This window comes from Dendropsophus ebraccatus, unplaced genomic scaffold (genome assembly GCF_027789765.1).
Source record: "Dendropsophus ebraccatus isolate aDenEbr1 unplaced genomic scaffold, aDenEbr1.pat pat_scaffold_485_ctg1, whole genome shotgun sequence".
NCBI classification, from domain to species: domain Eukaryota; kingdom Metazoa; phylum Chordata; class Amphibia; order Anura; family Hylidae; genus Dendropsophus; species Dendropsophus ebraccatus.
The window spans coordinates 100,001-117,922 of record NW_027210087.1 but is presented as its reverse complement, the minus strand read 5'-3'; the positions used below and the strand labels follow the sequence as shown (position 1 = coordinate 117,922).

The 17,922-nt window shown below is 63.2% G+C and overlaps 58 pseudogenes; all 58 read right to left on the bottom strand.

The window, feature by feature from the left end:
• Nucleotides 1-125: 125 nt before the first annotated feature.
• Nucleotides 126-245, bottom strand: LOC138776800 (5S ribosomal RNA; annotated as a pseudogene).
• A 69-nt stretch (nt 246-314) lies between these two features.
• LOC138776799 (5S ribosomal RNA) lies at nt 315-434 on the bottom strand (annotated as a pseudogene).
• A 69-nt stretch (nt 435-503) lies between these two features.
• LOC138776798 (5S ribosomal RNA) lies at nt 504-623 on the bottom strand (annotated as a pseudogene).
• Nucleotides 624-690: 67 nt separating this feature from the next.
• Nucleotides 691-810, bottom strand: LOC138776795 (5S ribosomal RNA; annotated as a pseudogene).
• Nucleotides 811-1,069: 259 nt separating this feature from the next.
• LOC138776794 (5S ribosomal RNA) lies at nt 1,070-1,189 on the bottom strand (annotated as a pseudogene).
• A 57-nt stretch (nt 1,190-1,246) lies between these two features.
• Nucleotides 1,247-1,366, bottom strand: LOC138776793 (5S ribosomal RNA; annotated as a pseudogene).
• A 256-nt stretch (nt 1,367-1,622) lies between these two features.
• On the bottom strand, nt 1,623-1,742 carry LOC138776792 (5S ribosomal RNA; annotated as a pseudogene).
• Nucleotides 1,743-1,998: 256 nt separating this feature from the next.
• Nucleotides 1,999-2,118, bottom strand: LOC138776791 (5S ribosomal RNA; annotated as a pseudogene).
• A 70-nt stretch (nt 2,119-2,188) lies between these two features.
• Nucleotides 2,189-2,308, bottom strand: LOC138776851 (5S ribosomal RNA; annotated as a pseudogene).
• Nucleotides 2,309-2,377: 69 nt separating this feature from the next.
• On the bottom strand, nt 2,378-2,497 carry LOC138776849 (5S ribosomal RNA; annotated as a pseudogene).
• A 69-nt stretch (nt 2,498-2,566) lies between these two features.
• LOC138776848 (5S ribosomal RNA) lies at nt 2,567-2,686 on the bottom strand (annotated as a pseudogene).
• Nucleotides 2,687-2,756: 70 nt separating this feature from the next.
• Nucleotides 2,757-2,876, bottom strand: LOC138776847 (5S ribosomal RNA; annotated as a pseudogene).
• A 446-nt stretch (nt 2,877-3,322) lies between these two features.
• Nucleotides 3,323-3,442, bottom strand: LOC138776846 (5S ribosomal RNA; annotated as a pseudogene).
• Nucleotides 3,443-3,888: 446 nt separating this feature from the next.
• On the bottom strand, nt 3,889-4,008 carry LOC138776844 (5S ribosomal RNA; annotated as a pseudogene).
• A 258-nt stretch (nt 4,009-4,266) lies between these two features.
• Nucleotides 4,267-4,386, bottom strand: LOC138776843 (5S ribosomal RNA; annotated as a pseudogene).
• Nucleotides 4,387-4,455: 69 nt separating this feature from the next.
• On the bottom strand, nt 4,456-4,575 carry LOC138776842 (5S ribosomal RNA; annotated as a pseudogene).
• Nucleotides 4,576-4,641: 66 nt separating this feature from the next.
• LOC138776841 (5S ribosomal RNA) lies at nt 4,642-4,761 on the bottom strand (annotated as a pseudogene).
• Nucleotides 4,762-4,830: 69 nt separating this feature from the next.
• On the bottom strand, nt 4,831-4,950 carry LOC138776840 (5S ribosomal RNA; annotated as a pseudogene).
• A 68-nt stretch (nt 4,951-5,018) lies between these two features.
• Nucleotides 5,019-5,138, bottom strand: LOC138776839 (5S ribosomal RNA; annotated as a pseudogene).
• Nucleotides 5,139-5,585: 447 nt separating this feature from the next.
• Nucleotides 5,586-5,705, bottom strand: LOC138776838 (5S ribosomal RNA; annotated as a pseudogene).
• Nucleotides 5,706-5,774: 69 nt separating this feature from the next.
• LOC138776837 (5S ribosomal RNA) lies at nt 5,775-5,894 on the bottom strand (annotated as a pseudogene).
• A 68-nt stretch (nt 5,895-5,962) lies between these two features.
• Nucleotides 5,963-6,082, bottom strand: LOC138776836 (5S ribosomal RNA; annotated as a pseudogene).
• Nucleotides 6,083-6,151: 69 nt separating this feature from the next.
• LOC138776835 (5S ribosomal RNA) lies at nt 6,152-6,271 on the bottom strand (annotated as a pseudogene).
• Nucleotides 6,272-6,530: 259 nt separating this feature from the next.
• LOC138776833 (5S ribosomal RNA) lies at nt 6,531-6,650 on the bottom strand (annotated as a pseudogene).
• Nucleotides 6,651-6,719: 69 nt separating this feature from the next.
• Nucleotides 6,720-6,839, bottom strand: LOC138776832 (5S ribosomal RNA; annotated as a pseudogene).
• Nucleotides 6,840-6,908: 69 nt separating this feature from the next.
• LOC138776831 (5S ribosomal RNA) lies at nt 6,909-7,028 on the bottom strand (annotated as a pseudogene).
• A 69-nt stretch (nt 7,029-7,097) lies between these two features.
• On the bottom strand, nt 7,098-7,217 carry LOC138776830 (5S ribosomal RNA; annotated as a pseudogene).
• A 69-nt stretch (nt 7,218-7,286) lies between these two features.
• LOC138776829 (5S ribosomal RNA) lies at nt 7,287-7,406 on the bottom strand (annotated as a pseudogene).
• A 69-nt stretch (nt 7,407-7,475) lies between these two features.
• LOC138776828 (5S ribosomal RNA) lies at nt 7,476-7,595 on the bottom strand (annotated as a pseudogene).
• A 69-nt stretch (nt 7,596-7,664) lies between these two features.
• Nucleotides 7,665-7,784, bottom strand: LOC138776827 (5S ribosomal RNA; annotated as a pseudogene).
• Nucleotides 7,785-8,043: 259 nt separating this feature from the next.
• On the bottom strand, nt 8,044-8,163 carry LOC138776826 (5S ribosomal RNA; annotated as a pseudogene).
• A 68-nt stretch (nt 8,164-8,231) lies between these two features.
• LOC138776825 (5S ribosomal RNA) lies at nt 8,232-8,351 on the bottom strand (annotated as a pseudogene).
• A 69-nt stretch (nt 8,352-8,420) lies between these two features.
• Nucleotides 8,421-8,540, bottom strand: LOC138776824 (5S ribosomal RNA; annotated as a pseudogene).
• Nucleotides 8,541-8,608: 68 nt separating this feature from the next.
• LOC138776822 (5S ribosomal RNA) lies at nt 8,609-8,728 on the bottom strand (annotated as a pseudogene).
• A 69-nt stretch (nt 8,729-8,797) lies between these two features.
• On the bottom strand, nt 8,798-8,917 carry LOC138776821 (5S ribosomal RNA; annotated as a pseudogene).
• Nucleotides 8,918-8,986: 69 nt separating this feature from the next.
• Nucleotides 8,987-9,106, bottom strand: LOC138776820 (5S ribosomal RNA; annotated as a pseudogene).
• Nucleotides 9,107-9,175: 69 nt separating this feature from the next.
• LOC138776819 (5S ribosomal RNA) lies at nt 9,176-9,295 on the bottom strand (annotated as a pseudogene).
• A 258-nt stretch (nt 9,296-9,553) lies between these two features.
• On the bottom strand, nt 9,554-9,673 carry LOC138776818 (5S ribosomal RNA; annotated as a pseudogene).
• A 448-nt stretch (nt 9,674-10,121) lies between these two features.
• LOC138776817 (5S ribosomal RNA) lies at nt 10,122-10,241 on the bottom strand (annotated as a pseudogene).
• A 69-nt stretch (nt 10,242-10,310) lies between these two features.
• Nucleotides 10,311-10,430, bottom strand: LOC138776816 (5S ribosomal RNA; annotated as a pseudogene).
• A 259-nt stretch (nt 10,431-10,689) lies between these two features.
• LOC138776790 (5S ribosomal RNA) lies at nt 10,690-10,809 on the bottom strand (annotated as a pseudogene).
• A 635-nt stretch (nt 10,810-11,444) lies between these two features.
• On the bottom strand, nt 11,445-11,564 carry LOC138776815 (5S ribosomal RNA; annotated as a pseudogene).
• A 69-nt stretch (nt 11,565-11,633) lies between these two features.
• Nucleotides 11,634-11,753, bottom strand: LOC138776813 (5S ribosomal RNA; annotated as a pseudogene).
• A 69-nt stretch (nt 11,754-11,822) lies between these two features.
• Nucleotides 11,823-11,942, bottom strand: LOC138776812 (5S ribosomal RNA; annotated as a pseudogene).
• A 69-nt stretch (nt 11,943-12,011) lies between these two features.
• On the bottom strand, nt 12,012-12,131 carry LOC138776810 (5S ribosomal RNA; annotated as a pseudogene).
• Nucleotides 12,132-12,200: 69 nt separating this feature from the next.
• LOC138776809 (5S ribosomal RNA) lies at nt 12,201-12,320 on the bottom strand (annotated as a pseudogene).
• A 69-nt stretch (nt 12,321-12,389) lies between these two features.
• LOC138776807 (5S ribosomal RNA) lies at nt 12,390-12,509 on the bottom strand (annotated as a pseudogene).
• A 69-nt stretch (nt 12,510-12,578) lies between these two features.
• LOC138776806 (5S ribosomal RNA) lies at nt 12,579-12,698 on the bottom strand (annotated as a pseudogene).
• Nucleotides 12,699-12,767: 69 nt separating this feature from the next.
• Nucleotides 12,768-12,887, bottom strand: LOC138776805 (5S ribosomal RNA; annotated as a pseudogene).
• A 257-nt stretch (nt 12,888-13,144) lies between these two features.
• LOC138776804 (5S ribosomal RNA) lies at nt 13,145-13,264 on the bottom strand (annotated as a pseudogene).
• A 70-nt stretch (nt 13,265-13,334) lies between these two features.
• LOC138776803 (5S ribosomal RNA) lies at nt 13,335-13,454 on the bottom strand (annotated as a pseudogene).
• A 69-nt stretch (nt 13,455-13,523) lies between these two features.
• LOC138776802 (5S ribosomal RNA) lies at nt 13,524-13,643 on the bottom strand (annotated as a pseudogene).
• Nucleotides 13,644-13,712: 69 nt separating this feature from the next.
• LOC138776801 (5S ribosomal RNA) lies at nt 13,713-13,832 on the bottom strand (annotated as a pseudogene).
• Nucleotides 13,833-14,089: 257 nt separating this feature from the next.
• Nucleotides 14,090-14,209, bottom strand: LOC138776796 (5S ribosomal RNA; annotated as a pseudogene).
• Nucleotides 14,210-14,278: 69 nt separating this feature from the next.
• LOC138776845 (5S ribosomal RNA) lies at nt 14,279-14,398 on the bottom strand (annotated as a pseudogene).
• A 69-nt stretch (nt 14,399-14,467) lies between these two features.
• On the bottom strand, nt 14,468-14,587 carry LOC138776834 (5S ribosomal RNA; annotated as a pseudogene).
• Nucleotides 14,588-15,222: 635 nt separating this feature from the next.
• LOC138776823 (5S ribosomal RNA) lies at nt 15,223-15,342 on the bottom strand (annotated as a pseudogene).
• A 69-nt stretch (nt 15,343-15,411) lies between these two features.
• LOC138776811 (5S ribosomal RNA) lies at nt 15,412-15,531 on the bottom strand (annotated as a pseudogene).
• Between the last annotated feature and the right edge of the window lie 2,391 nt (nt 15,532-17,922).

Below are 17,922 nucleotides of genomic sequence, written 5' to 3'. Positions count from 1 at the left end.
GTAGAAGTCTGCGATCTGACGAGGGCAGGCACCTTCAGCTTAGAATGGCCGCTGACGAGCTCTGCTAAAGCGAGGCTTCCTTTTGAGGATGGATAAAGGGGCCGTTGGAGCTGCCATTGGCAAAAAGCCAGCGGCACCCGGGATTCCCAGCCAGTCTCCCATGCTGGTACTTGCCGGGCCTTAAGCCGTGTAGCAGTCTGCGATCTGACGAGGGCAGGCACCTTCAGCTTAGAATGGCCGCTGACGAGCTCTGCTAAAGCGAGGCTTCCTTTTGAGGATGGATAAAGGGGCCGTTGGAGCTGCCATTGGCAAAAAGCCAGCGGCACCCGGGATTCCCAGCCAGTCTCCCATGCTGGTACTTGCCGGGCCTTAAGCCGTGTAGCAGTCTGCGATCTGACGAGGGCAGGCACCTTCAGCTTAGAATGGCCGCTGACGAGCTCTGCTAAAGCGAGGCTTCCTTTTGAGGATGGATAAAGGGGCCGTTGGAGCTGCCATTGGCAAAAAGCCAGCGGCACCCGGGATTCCCAGCCAGTCTCCCATGCTGGTACTTGCCGGGCCTTAAGCCGTGTAGCAGTCTGCGATCTGACGAGGGCAGGCACCTTCAGCTTAGAATGGCCGCTGACGAGCTCTGCTAAAGCGAGGCTTCCTTTTGAGGATGGATAAGGGGCCGTGGAGCTGCCATTGGCAAAAAGCCAGCGGCACCCGGGATTCCCAGCCAGTCTCCCATGCTGGTACTTGCCGGGCCTTAAGCCGTGTAGCAGTCTGCGATCTGACGAGGGCAGGCACCTTCAGCTTAGAATGGCCGCTGACGAGCTCTGCTAAAGCGAGGCTTCCTTTTGAGGATGGATAAAGGGGCCGTTGGAGCTGCCATTGGCAAAAAGCCAGCGGCAACCCGGGATTCCCAGCCAGTCTCCCATGCTGGTACTTGCCGGGCCTTAAGCCGTGTAGCAGTCTGCGATCTGACGAGGGCAGGCACCTTCAGCTTAGAATGGCCGCTGACGAGCTCTGCTAAAGCGAGGCTTCCTTTTGAGGATGGATAAAGGGGCCGTTGGAGCTGCCATTGGCAAAAAGCCAGCGGCACCCGGGATTCCCAGCCAGTCTCCCATGCTGGTACTTGCCGGGCCTTAAGCCGTGTAGCAGTCTGCGATCTGACGAGGGCAGGCACCTTCAGCTTAGAATGGCCGCTGACGAGCTCTGCTAAAGCGAGGCTTCCTTTTGAGGATGGATAAAGGGGCCATTGGCAAAAAGCCAGCGGCACCCGGGATTCCCAGCCAGTCTCCCATGCTGGTACTTGCCGGGCCTTAAGCCGTGTAGCAGTCTGCGATCTGACGAGGGCAGGCACCTTCAGCTTAGAATGGCCGCTGACGAGCTCTGCTAAAGCGAGGCTTCCTTTTGAGGATGGATAAAGGGGCCGTTGGAGCTGCCATTGGCAAAAAGCCAGCGGCACCCGGAATTCCCAGCCAGTCTCCCATGCTGGTACTTGCCGTCCTTAAGCCGTGTAGCAGTCTGCGATCTGACGAGGGCAGGCACCTTCAGCTTAGAATGGCCGCTGACGAGCTCTGCTAAAGCGAGGCTTCCTTTTGAGGATGGATAAAGGGCCGTTGGAGCTGCCATTGGCAAAAAGCCAGCGGCACCCGGGATTCCCAGCCAGTCTCCCATGCTGGTACTTGCCGGGCCTTAAGCCGTGTAGCAGTCTGCGATCTGACGAGGGCAGGCACCTTCAGCTTAGAATGGCCGCTGACGAGCTCTGCTAAAGCGAGGCTTCCTTTTGAGGATGGATAAGGGGCCGTTGGAGCTGCCATTGGCAAAAGCCAGCGGCACCCGGGATTCCCAGCCAGTCTCCCATGCTGGTACTTGCCGGGCCTTAGGCCGTGTAGCAGTCTGCGATCTGACGAGGGCAGGCACCTTCAGCTTAGAATGGCCGCTGACGAGCTCTGCTAAAGCGAGGCTTCCTTTTGAGGATGGATAAAGGGGCCGTTGGAGCTGCCATTGGCAAAAAGCCAGCGGCACCCGGGATTCCCAGCCAGTCTCCCATGCTGGTACTTGCCGGGCCTTAAGCCGTGTAGCAGTCTGCGATCTGACGAGGGCAGGCACCTTCAGCTTAGAATGGCCGCTGACGAGCTCTGCTAAAGCGAGGCTTCCTTTTGAGGATGGATAAAGGGGGCCGTTGGAGCTGCCATTGGCAAAAAGCCAGCGGCACCCGGGATTCCCAGCCAGTCTCCCATGCTGGTACTTGCCGGGCCTTAAGCCGTGTAGCAGTCTGCGATCTGACGAGGGCAGGCACCTTCAGCTTAGAATGGCCGCTGACGAGCTCTGCTAACGCGAGGCTTCCTTTTGAGGATGGATAAAGGGGCCGTTGGAGCTGCCATTGGCAAAAAGCCAGCGGCACCCGGGATTCCCAGCCAGTCTCCCATGCTGGTACTTGCCGGGCCTTAAGCCGTGTAGCAGTCTGCGATCTGACGAGGGCAGGCACCTTCAGCTTAGAATGGCCGCTGACGAGCTCTGCTAAAGCGAGGCTTCCTTTTGAGGATGGATAAAGGGGCCGTTGGAGCTGCCATTGGCAAAAAGCCAGCGGCACCCGGGATTCCCAGCCAGTCTCCCATGCTGGTACTTGCCGGGCCTTAAGCCGTGTAGCAGTCTGCGATCTGACGAGGGCAGGCACCTTCAGCTTAGAATGGCCGCTGACGAGCTCTGCTAAAGCGAGGCTTTCCTTTTGAGGATGGATAAAGGGGCCGTTGGAGCTGCCATTGGCAAAAAGCCAGCGGCACCCGGGATTCCCAGCCAGTCTCCCATGCTGGTACTTGCCGGGCCTTAAGCCGTGTAGCAGTCTGCGATCTGACGAGGGCAGGCACCTTCAGCTTAGAATGGCCGCTGACGAGCTCTGCTAAAGCGAGGCTTCCTTTTGAGGATGGATAAAGGGGCCGTTGGAGCTGCCATGGCAAAAAGCCAGCGGCACCCGGGATTCCCAGCCAGTCTCCCATGCTGGTACTTGCCGGGCCTTAAGCCGTGTAGCAGTCTGCGAACTGACGAGGGCAGGCACCTTCAGCTTAGAATGGCCGCTGACGAGCTCTGCTAAAGCGAGGCTTCCTTTTGAGGATGGATAAAGGGGCCGTTGGAGCTGCCATTGGCAAAAAGCCAGCGGCACCCGGGATTCCCAGCCAGTCTCCCATGCTGGTACTTGCCGGGCCTTAGGCCGTGTAGCAGTCTGCGATCTGACGAGGGCAGGCACCTTCAGCTTAGAATGGCCGCTGACGAGCTCTGCTGAAGCGAGGCTTCCTTTTGAGGATGGATAAAGGGGCCGTTGGAGCTGCCATTGGCAAAAAGCCAGCGGCACCCGGGATTCCCAGCCAGTCTCCCATGCTGGTACTTGCCGGGCCTTAAGCCGTGTAGCAGTCTGCGATCTGACGAGGGCAGGCACCTTCAGCTTAGAATGGCCGCTGACGAGCTCTGCTAAAGCGAGGCTTCCTTTTGAGGATGGATAAAGGGGCCGTTGGAGCTGCCATTGGCAAAACGCCAGCGGCACCCGGGATTCCCAGCCAGTCTCCCATGCTGGTACTTGCCGGGCCTTAAGCCGTGTAGCAGTCTGCGATCTGACGAGGGCAGGCACCTTCAGCTTAGAATGGCCGCTGACGAGCTCTGCTAAAGCGAGGCTTCCTTTTGAGGATGGATAAAGGGGCCGTTGGAGCTGCCATTGGCAAAAAGCCAGCGGCACCCGGGATTCCCAGCCAGGCTCCCATGCTGGTACTTGCCGGGCCTTAAGCCGTGTAGCAGTCTGCGATCTGACGAGGGCAGGCACCTTCAGCTTAGAATGGCCGCTGACGAGCTCTGCTAAAGCGAGGCTTCCTTTGAGGATGGATAAAGGGGCCGTTGGAGCTGCCATTGGCAAAAAGCCAGCGGCACCCGGGATTCCCAGCCAGTCTCCCATGCTGGTACTTGCCGGGCCTTAAGCCGTGTAGCAGTCTGCGATCTGACGAGGGCAGGCACCTTCAGCTTAGAATGGCCGCTGACGAGCTCTGCTAAAGCGAGGCTTCCTTTTGAGGATGGATAAAGGGGCCGTTGGAGCTGCCATTGGCAAAAAGCCAGCGGCACCCGGGATTCCCAGCCAGTCTCCCATGCTGGTACTTGCCGGGCCTTTAGCCGTGTAGCAGTCTGCGATCTGACGAGGGCAGGCACCTTCAGCTTAGAATGGCCGCTGACGAGCTCTGCTAAAGCGAGGCTTCCTTTTGAGGATGGATAAAGGGGCCGTTGGAGCTGCCATTGGCAAAAAGCCAGCGGCACCCGGGATTCCCAGCCAGTCTCCCATGCTGGTACTTGCCGGGCCTTAAGCCGTGTAGCAGTCTGCGATCTGACGAGGGCAGGCACCTTCAGCTTAGAATGGCCGCTGACGAGCTCTGCTAAAGCGAGGCTTCCTTTTGAGGATGGATAAAGGGGCCGTTGGAGCTGCCATTGGCAAAAAGCCAGCGGCACCCGGGATTCCCAGCCAGTCTCCCATGCTGGTACTTGCCGGGCCTTAAGCCGTGTAGCAGTCTGCGATCTGACGAGGGCAGGCACCTTCAGCTTAGAATGGCCGCTGACGAGCTCTGCTAAAGCGAGGCTTCCTTTGAGGATGGATAAAGGGCCTTTGAGCTGCCATTGGCAAAAAGCCAGCGGCACCCGGGATTCCCAGCCAGTCTCCCATGCTGGTACTTGCCGGGCCTTAAGCCGTGTAGCAGTCTGCGATCTGACGAGGGCAGGCACCTTCAGCTTAGAATGGCCGCTGACGAGCTCTGCTAAAGCGAGGCTTCCTTTTGAGGATGGATAAAGGGGCCGTTGGAGCTGCCATTGGCAAAAAGCCAGCGGCACCCGGGATTCCCAGCCAGTCTCCCATGCTGGTACTTGCCGGGCCTTAAGCCGTGTAGCAGTCTGCGATCTGACGAGGGCAGGCACCTTCAGCTTAGAATGGCCGCTGACGAGCTCTGCTAAAGCGAGGCTTCCTTTTGAGGATGGATAAAGGGGCCGTTGGAGCTGCCATTGGCAAAAGCCAGCGGCACCCGGGATTCCCAGCCAGTCTCCCATGCTGGTACTTGCCGGGCCTTAAGCCGTGTAGCAGTCTGCGATCTGACGAGGGCAGGCACCTTCAGCTTAGAATGGCCGCTGACGAGCTCTGCTAAAGCGAGGCTTCCTTTTGAGGATGGATAAAGGGGCCGTTGGAGCTGCCATTGGCAAAAAGCCAGCGGCACCCGGAATTCCCAGCCAGTCTCCCATGCTGGTACTTGCCGTCCTTAAGCCGTGTAGCAGTCTGCGATCTGACGAGGGCAGGCACCTTCAGCTTAGAATGGCCGCTGACGAGCTCTGCTAAAGCGAGGCTTCCTTTTGAGGATGGATAAAGGGGCCGTTGGAGCTGCCATTGGCAAAAAGCCAGCGGCACCCGGGATTCCCAGCCAGTCTCCCACGCTGGTACTTGCCGGGCCTTAAGCCGTGTAGCAGTCTGCGATCTGACGAGGGCAGGCACCTTCAGCTTAGAATGGCCGCTGACGAGCTCTGCTAAAGCGAGGCTTCCTTTTGAGGATGGATAAAGGGGCCGTTGGAGCTGCCATTGGCAAAAAAGCCAGCGGCACCCGGGATTCCCAGCCAGTCTCCCATGCTGGTACTTGCCGGGCCTTAAGCCGTGTAGCAGTCTGCGATCTGACGAGGGCAGGCACCTTCAGCTTAGAATGGCCGCTGACGAGCTCTGCTAAAGCGAGGCTTCCTTTTGAGGATGGATAAAGGGACCTTTGGAGCTGCCATTGGCAAAAAGCCAGCGGCACCCGGGATTCCCAGCCAGTCTCCCATGCTGGTACTTGCCGGGCCTTAAGCCGTGTAGCAGTCTGCGATCTGACGAGGGCAGGCACCTTCAGCTTAGAATGGCCGCTGACGAGCTCTGCTAAGCGAGGCTTCCTTTTGAGGATGGATAAAGGGGCCGTTGGAGCTGCCATTGGCAAAAAGCCAGCGGCACCCGGGATTCCCAGCCAGTCTCCCATGCTGGTACTTGCCGGGCCTTAAGCCGTGTAGCAGTCTGCGATCTGACGAGGGCAGGCACCTTCAGCTTAGAATGGCCGCTGACGAGCTCTGCTAAAGCGAGGCTTCCTTTTGAGGATGGATAAAGGGGCCGTTGGAGCTGCCATTGGCAAAAAGCCAGCGGCACCCGGGATTCCCAGCCAGTCTCCCATGCTGGTACTTGCCGGGCCTTAAGCCGTGTAGCAGTCTGCGATCTGACGAGGGCAGGCACCTTCAGCTTAGAATGGCCGCTGACGAGCTCTGCCAAAGCGAGGCTTCCTTTTGAGGATGGATAAAGGGGCCGTTGGAGCTGCCATTGGCAAAAAGCCAGCGGCACCCGGGATTCCCAGCCAGTCTCCCATGCTGGTACTTGCCGGGCCTTTAGGCCGTGTAGCAGTCTGCGATCTGACGAGGGCAGGCACCTTCAGCTTAGAATGGCCGCTGACGAGCTCTGCTAAAGCGAGGCTTCCTTTTGAGGATGGATAAAGGGGCCGTTGGAGCTGCCATTGGCAAAAAGCCAGCGGCACCCGGGATTCCCAGCCAGTCTCCCATGCTGGTACTTGCCGGGCCTTAAGCCGTGTAGCAGTCTGCGATCTGACGAGGGCAGGCACCTTCAGCTTAGAATGGCCGCTGACGAGCTCTGCTAAAGCGAGGCTTCCTTTTGAGGATGGATAAAGGGGCCGTTGGAGCTGCCATTGGCAAAAAGCCAGCGGCACCCGGGATTCCCAGCCAGTCTCCCATGCTGGTACTTGCCGGGCCTTAAGCCGTGTAGCAGTCTGCGATCTGACGAGGGCAGGCACCTTCAGCTTAGAATGGCCGCTGACGAGCTCTGCTAAAGCGAGGCTTCCTTTTGAGGATGGATAAAGGGGCCGTTGGAGCTGCCATTGGCAAAAAGCCAGCGGCACCCGGGATTCCCAGCCAGTCTCCCATGCTGGTACTTGCCGGGCCTTAAGCCGTGTAGCAGTCTGCGATCTGACGAGGGCAGGCACCTTCAGCTTAGAATGGCCGCTGACGAGCTCTGCTAAAGCGAGGCTTCCTTTTGAGGATGGATAAAGGGGCCGTTGGAGCTGCCATTGGCAAAAAGCCAGCGGCACCCGGGATTCCCAGCCAGTCTCCCATGCTGGTACTTGCCGGGCCTTAAGCCGTGTAGCAGTCTGCGATCTGACGAGGGCAGGCACCTTCAGCTTAGAATGGCCGCTGACGAGCTCTGCTAAAGCGAGGCTTCCTTTTGAGGATGGATAAAGGGGCCGTTGGAGCTGCCATTGGCAAAAAGCCAGCGGCACCCGGGATTCCCAGCCAGTCTCCCATGCTGGTACTTGCCGGGCCTTAAGCCGTGTAGCAGTCTGCGATCTGACGAGGGCAGGCACCTTCAGCTTAGAATGGCCGCTGACGAGCTCTGCTAAAGCGAGGCTTCCTTTTGAGGATGGATAAAGGGGCCGTTGGAGCTGCCATTGGCAAAAAGCCAGCGGCACCCGGGATTCCCAGCCAGTCTCCCATGCTGGTACTTGCCGGGCCTTAAGCCGTGTAGCAGTCTGCGATCTGACGAGGGCAGGCACCTTCAGCTTAGAATGGCCGCTGACGAGCTCTGCTAAAGCGAGGCTTCCTTTTGAGGATGGATAAAGGGGCCGTTGGAGCTGCCATTGGCAAAAAGCCAGCGGCACCCGGGATTCCCAGCCAGTCTCCCATGCTGGTACTTGCCGGGCCTTAAGCCGTGTAGCAGTCTGCGATCTGACGAGGGCAGGCACCTTCAGCTTAGAATGGCCGCTGACGAGCTCTGCTAAAGCGAGGCTTCCTTTTGAGGATGGATAAAGGGGCCGTTGGAGCTGCCATTGGCAAAAAGCCAGCGGCACCCGGGATTCCCAGCCAGTCTCCCATGCTGGTACTTGCCGGGCCTTAAGGCCGTGTAGCAGTCTGCGATCTGACGAGGGCAGGCACCTTCAGCTTAGAATGGCCGCTGACGAGCTCTGCTAAAGCGAGGCTTCCTTTTGAGGATGGATAAAGGGGCCGTTGGAGCTGCCATTGGCAAAAAGCCAGCGGCACCCGGGATTCCCAGCCAGTCTCCCATGCTGGTACTTGCCGGGCCTTAAGCCGTGTAGCAGTCTGCGATCTGACGAGGGCAGGCACCTTCAGCTTAGAATGGCCGCTGACGAGCTCTGCTAAAGCGAGGCTTCCTTTGTGGATGGATAAAGGGGCCGTTGGAGCTGCCATTGGCAAAAAGCCAGCGGCACCCGGGATTCCCAGCCAGTCTCCCATGCTGGTACTTGCCGGGCCTTAAGCCGTGTAGCAGTCTGCGATCTGACGAGGGCAGGCACCTTCAGCTTAGAATGGCCGCTGACGAGCTCTGCTAAAGCGAGGCTTCCTTTTGAGGATGGATAAAGGGGCCGTTGGAGCTGCCATTGGCAAAAAGCCAGCGGCACCCGGGATTCCCAGCCAGTCTCCCATGCTGGTACTTGCCGGGCCTTAAGCCGTGTAGCAGTCTGCGATCTGACGAGGGCAGGCACCTTCAGCTTAGAATGGCCGCTGACGAGCTCTGCTAAAGCGAGGCTTCCTTTTGAGGATGGATAAAGGGCCGTTGGAGCTGCCATTGGCAAAAAGCCAGCGGCACCCGGGATTCCCAGCCAGTCTCCCATGCTGGTACTTGCCGGGCCTTAAGCCGTGTAGCAGTCTGCGATCTGACGAGGGCAGGCACCTTCAGCTTAGAATGGCCGCTGACGAGCTCTGCTAAAGCGAGGCTTCCTTTTGAGGATGGATAAAGGGGCCGTTGGAGCTGCCATTGGCAAAAAGCCAGCGGCACCCGGGATTCCCAGCCAGTCTCCCATGCTGGTACTTGCCGGGCCTTAAGCCGTGTAGCAGTCTGCGATCTGACGAGGGCAGGCACCTTCAGCTTAGAATGGCCGCTGACGAGCTCTGCTAAAGCGAGGCTTCCTTTTGAGGATGGATAAAGGGGCCGTTGGAGCTGCCATTGGCAAAAAGCCAGCGGCACCCGGGATTCCCAGCCAGTCTCCCATGCTGGTACTTGCCGGGCCTTAAGCCGTGTAGCAGTCTGCGATCTGACGAGGGCAGGCACCTTCAGCTTAGAATGGCCGCTGACGAGCTCTGCTAAAGCGAGGCTTCCTTTTGAGGATGGATAAAGGGGCTGTTGGAGCTGCCATTGGCAAAAAGCCAGCGGCACCCGGGATTCCCAGCCAGTCTCCCATGCTGGTACTTGCCGGGCCTTAAGCCGTGTAGCAGTCTGCGATCTGACGAGGGCAGGCACCTTCAGCTTAGAATGGCCGCTGACGAGCTCTGCTAAAGCGAGGCTTCCTTTTGAGGATGGATAAAGGGGCCGTTGGAGCTGCCATTGGCAAAAAGCCAGCGGCACCCGGGATTCCCAGCCAGTCTCCCACGCTGGTACTTGCCGGGCCTTAAGCCGTGTAGCAGTCTGCGATCTGACGAGGGCAGGCACCTTCAGCTTAGAATGGCCGCTGACGAGCTCTGCTAAAGCGAGGCTTCCTTTTGAGGATGGATAAAGGGGCCGTTGGAGCTGCCATTGGCAAAAAGCCAGCGGCACCCGGGATTCCCAGCCAGTCTCCCATGCTGGTACTTGCCGGGCCTTAAGCCGTGTAGCAGTCTGCGATCTGACGAGGGCAGGCACCTTCAGCTTAGAATGGCCGCTGACGAGCTCTGCTAAAGCGAGGCTTCCTTTTGAGGATGGATAAAGGGGCCGTTGGAGCTGCCATTGGCAAAAAGCCAGCGGCACCCAGGATTCCCAGCCAGTCTCCCATGCTGGTACTTGCCGGGCCTTAAGCCGTGTAGCAGTCTGCGATCTGACGAGGGCAGGCACCTTCAGCTTAGAATGGCCGCTGACGAGCTCTGCTAAAGCGAGGCTTCCTTTTGAGGATGGATAAAGGGGCCGTTGGAGCTGCCATTGGCAAAAAGCCAGCGGCACCCCGGGATTCCCAGCCAGTCTCCCATGCTGGTACTTGCCGGGCCTTAAGCCGTGTAGCAGTCTGCGATCTGACGAGGGCAGGCACCTTCAGCTTAGAATGGCCGCTGACGAGCTCTGCTAAAGCGAGGCTTCCTTTTGAGGATGGATAAAGGGGCCGTTGGAGCTGCCATTGGCAAAAAGCCAGCGGCACCCGGGATTCCCAGCCAGTCTCCCATGCTGGTACTTGCCGGGCCTTAAGCCGTGTAGCAGTCTGCGATCTGACGAGGGCAGGCACCTTCAGCTTAGAATGGCCGCTGACGAGCTCTGCTAAAGCGAGGCTTCCTTTTGAGGATGGATAAAGGGGCCGTTGGAGCTGCCATTGGCAAAAAGCCAGCGGCACCCGGGATTCCCAGCCAGTCTCCCATGCTGGTACTTGCCGGGCCTTAAGCCGTGTAGCAGTCTGCGATCTGACGAGGGCAGGCACCTTCAGCTTAGAATGGCCGCTGACGAGCTCTGCTAAAGCGAGGCTTCCTTTTGAGGATGGATAAAGGGGCCTTTGGAGCTGCCATTGGCAAAAAGCCAGCGGCACCCGGGATTCCCAGCCAGTCTCCCATGCTGGTACTTGCCGGGCCTTAAGCCGTGTAGCAGTCATGCGATCTGACGAGGGCAGGCACCTTCAGCTTAGAATGGCCGCTGACGAGCTCTGCTAAAGCGAGGCTTCCTTTTGAGGATGGATAAAGGGGCCGTTGGAGCTGCCATTGGCAAAAAGCCAGCGGCACCCGGGCTTCCCAGCCAGTCTCCCATGCTGGTACTTGCCGGGCCTTAAGCCGTGTAGCAGTCTGCGATCTGACGAGGGCAGGCACCTTCAGCTTAGAATGGCCGCTGACGAGCTCTGCTAAAGCGAGGCTTCCTTTTGAGGATGGATAAAGGGGCCGTTGGAGCTGCCATTGGCAAAAAGCCAGCGGCACCCGGGATTCCCAGCCAGTCTCCCATGCTGGTACTTGCCGGGCCTTAAGCCGTGTAGCAGTCTGCGATCTGACGAGGGCAGGCACCTTCAGCTTAGAATGGCCAGTGACGAGCTCTGCTAAAGCGAGGCTTCCTTTTGAGGATGGATAAAGGGGCCGTTGGAGCTGCCATTGGCAAAAAGCCAGCGGCACCCGGGATTCCCAGCCAGTCTCCCATGCTGGTACTTGCCGGGCCTTAGGCCGTGTAGCAGTCTGCGATCTGACGAGGGCAGGCACCTTCAGCTTAGAATGGCCGCTGACGAGCTCTGCTAAAGCGAGGCTTCCTTTTGAGGATGGATAAAGGGGCCGTTGGAGCTGCCATTGGCAAAAAGCCAGCGGCACCCGGAATTCCCAGCCAGTCTCCCATGCTGGTACTTGCCGTCCTTAAGCCGTGTAGCAGTCTGCGATCTGACGAGGGCAGGCACCTTCAGCTTAGAATGGCCGCTGACGAGCTCTGCTAAAGCGAGGCTTCCTTTTGAGGATGGATAAAGGGGCCGTTGGAGCTGCCATTGGCAAAAAGCCAGCGGCACCCGGGATTCCCAGCCAGTCTCCCATGCTGGTACTTGCCGGGCCTTAAGCCGTGTAGCAGTCTGCGATCTGACGAGGGCAGGCACCTTCAGCTTAGAATGGCCGCTGACGAGCTCTGCTAAAGCGAGGCTTCCTTTTGAGGATGGATAAAGGGGCCGTTGGAGCTGCCATTGGCAAAAAGCCAGCGGCACCCGGGATTCCCAGCCAGTCTCCCATGCTGGTACTTGCCGGGCCTTAAGCCGTGTAGCAGTCTGCGATCTGACGAGGGCAGGCACCTTCAGCTTAGAATGGCCGCTGACGAGCTCTGCTAAAGCGAGGCTTCCTTTTGAGGATGGATAAAGGGGCCGTTGGAGCTGCCATTGGCAAAAAGCCAGCGGCACCCGGGATTCCCAGCCAGTCTCCCATGCTGGTACTTGCCGGGCCTTAAGCCGTGTAGCAGTCTGCGATCTGACGAGGGCAGGCACCTTCAGCTTAGAATGGCCGCTGACGAGCTCTGCTAAAGCGAGGCTTCCTTTTGAGGATGGATAAAGGGGCCGTTGGAGCTGCCATTGGCAAAAAGCCAGCGGCACCCGGGATTCCCAGCCAGTCTCCCATGCTGGTACTTGCCGGGCCTTAAGCCGTGTAGCAGTCTGCGATCTGACGAGGGCAGGCACCTTCAGCTTAGAATGGCCGCTGACGAGCTCTGCTAAAGCGAGGCTTCCTTTTGAGGATGGATAAAGGGGCCGTTGGAGCTGCCATTGGCAAAAAGCCAGCGGCACCCGGGATTCCCAGCCAGTCTCCCATGCTGGTACTTGCCGGGCCTTAAGCCGTGTAGCAGTCTGCGATCTGACGAGGGCAGGCACCTTCAGCTTAGAATGGCCGCTGACGAGCTCTGCTAAAGCGAGGCTTCCTTTTGAGGATGGATAAAGGGGCCGTTGGAGCTGCCATTGGCAAAAAGCCAGCGGCACCCGGGATTCCCAGCCAGTCTCCCATGCTGGTACTTGCCGGGCCTTAAGCCGTGTAGCAGTCTGCGATCTGACGAGGGCAGGCACCTTCAGCTTAGAATGGCCGCTGACGAGCTCTGCTAAAGCGAGGCTTCCTTTTGAGGATGGATAAAGGGGCCGTTGGAGCTGCCATTGGCAAAAAGCCAGCGGCACCCGGGATTCCCAGCCAGTCTCCCATGCTGGTACTTGCCGGGCCTTAAGCCGTGTAGCAGTCTGCGATCTGACGAGGGCAGGCACCTTCAGCTTAGAATGGCCGCTGACGAGCTCTGCTAAAGCGAGGCTTCCTTTTGAGGATGGATAAAGGGGCCGTTGGAGCTGCCATTGGCAAAAAGCCAGCGGCACCCGGGATTCCCAGCCAGTCTCCCATGCTGGTACTTGCCGGGCCTTAAGCCGTGTAGCAGTCTGCGATCTGACGAGGGCAGGCACCTTCAGCTTAGAATGGCCGCTGACGAGCTCTGCTAAAGCGAGGCTTCCTTTTGAGGATGGATAAAGGGGCCGTTGGAGCTGCCATTGGCAAAAAGCCAGCGGCACCCGGGATTCCCAGCCAGTCTCCCATGCTGGTACTTGCCGGGCCTTAGCCGTGTAGCAGTCTGCGATCTGACGAGGGCAGGCACCTTCAGCTTAGAATGGCCGCTGACGAGCTCTGCTAAAGCGAGGCTTCCTTTTGAGGATGGATAAAGGGGCCGTTGGAGCTGCCATTGGCAAAAAGCCAGCGGCACCCGGGATTCCCAGCCAGTCTCCCATGCTGGTACTTGCCGGGCCTTAAGCCGTGTAGCAGTCTGCGATCTGACGAGGGCAGGCACCTTCAGCTTAGAATGGCCGCTGACGAGCTCTGCTAAAGCGAGGCTTCCTTTTGAGGATGGATAAAGGGGCCGTTGGAGCTGCCATTGGCAAAAAAGCCAGCGGCACCCGGGATTCCCAGCCAGTCTCCCATGCTGGTACTTGCCGGGCCTTAAGCCGTGTAGCAGTCTGCGATCTGACGAGGGCAGGCACCTTCAGCTTAGAATGGCCGCTGACGAGCTCTGCTAAAGCGAGGCTTCCTTTGAGGATGGATAAAGGGGGCCGTTGGAGCTGCCATTGGCAAAAAGCCAGCGGCACCCGGGATTCCCAGCCAGTCTCCCATGCTGGTACTTGCCGGGCCTTAAGCCGTGTAGCAGTCTGCGATCTGACGAGGGCAGGCACCTTCAGCTTAGAATGGCCGCTGACGAGCTCTGCTAAAGCGAGGCTTCCTTTTGAGGATGGATAAAGGGGCCGTTGGAGCTGCCATTGGCAAAAAGCCAGCGGCACCCGGGATTCCCAGCCAGTCTCCCATGCTGGTACTTGCCGGGCCTTAAGCCGTGTAGCAGTCTGCGATCTGACGAGGGCAGGCACCTTCAGCTTAGAATGGCCGCTGACGAGCTCTGCTAAAGCGAGGCTTCCTTTTGAGGATGGATAAAGGGCCGTTGGAGCTGCCATTGGCAAAAAGCCAGCGGCACCCGGGATTCCCAGCCAGTCTCCCATGCTGGTACTTGCCGGGCCTTAAGCCGTGTAGCAGTCTGCGATCTGTCGAGGGCAGGCACCTTCAGCTTAGAATGGCCGCTGACGAGCTCTGCTAAAGCGAGGCTTCCTTTTGAGGATGGATAAAGGGGCCGTTGGAGCTGCCATTGGCAAAAAGCCAGCGGCACCCGGGATTCCCAGCCAGTCTCCCATGCTGGTACTTGCCGGGCCTTAAGCCGTGTAGCAGTCTGCGATCTGACGAGGGCAGGCACCTTCAGCTTAGAATGGCCGCTGACGAGCTCTGCTAAAGCGAGGCTTCCTTTTGAGGATGGATAAAGGGGCCGTTGGAGCTGCCATTGGCAAAAAGCCAGCGGCACCCGGGATTCCCAGCCAGTCTCCCATGCTGGTACTTGCCGGGCCTTAAGCCGTGTAGCAGTCTGCGATCTGACGAGGGCAGGCACCTTCAGCTTAGAATGGCCGCTGACGAGCTCTGCTAAAGCGAGGCTTCCTTTGAGGATGGATAAAGGGGCCGTTGGAGCTGCCATTGGCAAAAAAGCCAGCGGCACCCGGGATTCCCAGCCAGTCTCCCATGCTGGTACTTGCCGGGCCTTAAGCCGTGTAGCAGTCTGCGATCTGACGAGGGCAGGCACCTTCAGCTTAGAATGGCCGCTGACGAGCTCTGCTAAAGCGAGGCTTCCTTTTGAGGATGGATTAAGGGGCCGTTGGAGCTGCCATTGGCAAAAAGCCAGCGGCACCCGGGATTCCCAGCCAGTCTCCCATGCTGGTACTTGCCGGGCCTTAAGCCGTGTAGCAGTCTGCGATCTGACGAGGGCAGGCACCTTCAGCTTAGAATGGCCGCTGATGAGCTCTGCTAAAGCGAGGCTTCCTTTGAGGATGGATAAAGGGGCCGTTGGAGCTGCCATTGGCAAAAAGCCAGCGGCACCCGGGATTCCCAGCCAGTCTCCCATGCTGGTACTTGCCGGGCCTTAAGGCCGTGTAGCAGTCTGCGATCTGACGAGGGCAGGCACCTTCAGCTTAGAATGGCCGCTGACGAGCTCTGCTAAAGCGAGGCTTCCTTTTGAGGATGGATAAAGGGGCCGTTGGAGCTGCCATTGGCAAAAAGCCAGCGGCACCCGGGATTCCCAGCCAGTCTCCCATGCTGGTACTTGCCGGGCCTTAGGCCGTGTAGCAGTCTGCGATCTGACGAGGGCAGGCACCTTCAGCTTAGAATGGCCGCTGACGAGCTCTGCTAAAGCGAGGCTTCCTTTTGAGGATGGATAAAGGGGCCGTTGGAGCTGCCATTGGCAAAAGCCAGCGGCACCCGGGATTCCCAGCCAGTCTCCCATGCTGGTACTTGCCGGGCCTTAAGCCGTGTAGCAGTCTGCGATCTGACGAGGGCAGGCACCTTCAGCTTAGAATGGCCGCTGACGAGCTCTGCTAAAGCGAGGCTTCCTTTTGAGGATGGATAAAGGGGCCGTTGGAGCTGCCATTGGCAAAAAGCCAGCGGCACCCGGGATTCCCAGCCAGTCTCCCATGCTGGTACTTGCCGGGCCTTAAGCCGTGTAGCAGTCTGCGATCTGACGAGGGCAGGCACCTTCAGCTTAGAATGGCCGCTGACGAGCTCTGCTAAAGCGAGGCTTCCTTTTGAGGATGGATAAAGGGGCCGTTGGACCGGGATTCCCTTGGCAAGACCAAGCGGCACCCAGATTCCCAGCCAGTCTCCATGCTGGACTTGCCGGCCACGAGGAAGGCACGCAGCTTAGATGGCCGCTGACGAGCTCTGCTAAGCGAGCTTCTTTTGAGGATGGATAAAGGGCGTTGGAGCTGCATGGCAAAAAGCGGCGGCACCGGGATTCCCGCCAGTCTCCCATGCTGGTACTTTGCCGGGCCTTAGCCGTTGTACAGTCTGCCGATCTGACGAGGGAGGCCTTCAGATTAGATAATGGCCGTGACGAGCTCGGCTAAAGCGAGGCTTCCTTTTGAGATGGATAAAGGGGCAATTGGCAAAAAAGCCAGCCCCCCCCCCCCCCCCCCCCCCCCCCCCACCCCCCCCCCCCCCCCCCCCCCCCCCCCCCCCCCCCCCCCCCCCCCCCCCCCCCCCCCCCCACCCCCCCCCCCCCCCCCCCCCCCCCCCCCCCCCCCCCCCCCCCCCCCCCCCCCCCCCCCCCCCCCCCCCCCCCCCCCCCCCCCCCCCCCACCCCCCCCCCCCCCCCCCCCCCCCCCCCCCCCCCCCCCCCCCCCCCCCCCCCCCCCCCCCCCCCCCCCCCCCCCCCCCCCCCCCCCCCCCCCCCCACCCCCCCCCCCCCCCCCCCCCCCCCCCCCCCCCCCCCCCCCCCCCCCCCCCCCCCCCCCCCCCCCCCCCCCCCCCCCCCCCCCCCCACCCCCCCCCCCCCCCCCCCCCCCCCCCCCCCACCCCCCCCCCCCCCCCCCCCCCCCCCCCCCCCCCCCCCCCCCCCCCCCCCCCCCCCCCCCCCCCCCCCCCCCCCCCCCCCCCCCCCCCCCCCCCCCCCCCCCCCCCCCCCCCCCCCCCCCCCCCCCCCCCACCCCCCCCCCCCCCCCCCCCCCCCCCCCCCCCCCCCCCCCCCCCCCCCCCCCCCCCCCCCCCCCCCCCCCCCCCCCCCCCCCCCCCCCCCCCCCCCCCCCCCCCCCCCCCCCCCCCCCCCCCCCCCCCCACCCCCCCCCCCCCCCCCCCCCCCCCCCCCCCCCCCCCCCCCCCCCCCCCCCCCCCCCCCCCCCCCCCCCCCCCCCCCCCCCCCCCCCCCCCCCCCCCCCCCCCCCCCCCCCCCCCCCCCCCCCCCCCCCCCCCCCCCCCCCCCCCCCCCCCCCCCCCCCCCCCCCCCCCCCCCCCCCCCCCCCCCCCCCCCCCCCCCCCCCCCCCCCCCCCCCACCCCCCCCCCCCCCCCCCCCCCCCCCCCCCCCCCCCCCCCCCCCCCCCCCCCCCCCCCCCCCCCCCCCCACCCCCCCCCCCCCCCCCCCCCCCCCCCCCCCCCCCCCCCCCCCCCCCCCCCCCCCCCCCCCCCCCCCCCCCCCCCCCCCCCCCCCCCCCCCCCCCCCCCCCCCCCCCCCCCCCCCCCCCCCCCCCCCCCCCCCCACCCCCCCCCCCCCCCCCCCCCCCCCCCCCCCCCCCCCCCCCCCCCCCCCCCCCCCCCCCCCCCCCCCCCCCCCCCCCCCCCCCCCCCCCCCCCCCCCCCCCCCCCCCCCCCCCCCCCCCCCCCCCCCCCCCCCCCCCCCCCCCCCCCCCCCCCCCCCCCCCCCCCCCCCCCCCCCCCCCCCCCCCCCACCCCCCCCCCCCCCCCCCCCCCCCCCCCCCCCCCCCCCCCCCCCCCCCCCCCCCCCCCCCCCCCCCCCCCCCCCCCCCCCCCCCCCCCCCCCCCCCCCCCCCCCCCCCCCACCCCCCCACCCCCCCCCCCCCCCCCCCCCCCCCCCCCCCCCCCCACCCCCCCCCCCCCCCCCCCCCCCCCCCCCCCCCCCCCCCCCCCACCCCCCCCCCCCCCCCCCCCCCCCCCCCCCCCCCCCCCCCCCCCCCCCCCCCCCCCCCCCCCCCCCCCCCCCCCCCCCCCCCCCCCCCCCCCCCCCCCCCCCCCCCCCCCCCCCCCCCCCCCCCCCCCCCCCCCCCCCCACCCCCCCCCCCCCCCCCCCCCCCCCCCCCCCCCCCCCCCCCCCCCCCCCCCCCCCCCCCCCCCCCCCCCCCCCCCCCCCCCCCCCCCCCCCCCCCCCCCCCCCCCCCCCCCCCCCCCCCCCCCCCCCCCCCCCCCCCCCCCCCCCCCCCCCCCCCCCCCCCCCCCCCCCCCCCCCCCCCCCCCCCCCCCCACCCCCCCCCCCCCCCCCCCCCCCCCCCCCCCCCCCCCCCCCCCCCCCCCCCCCCCCCCCCCCCCCCCCCCCCCCCCCCCCCCCCCCACCCCCCCCCCCCCCCCCCCCCCCCCCCCCCCCCCCCCCCCCCCCCCCCCCCCCCCCCCCCCCCCCCCCCCCCCCACCCCCCCCCCCCCCCCCCCCCCCCCCCCCCCCCCCC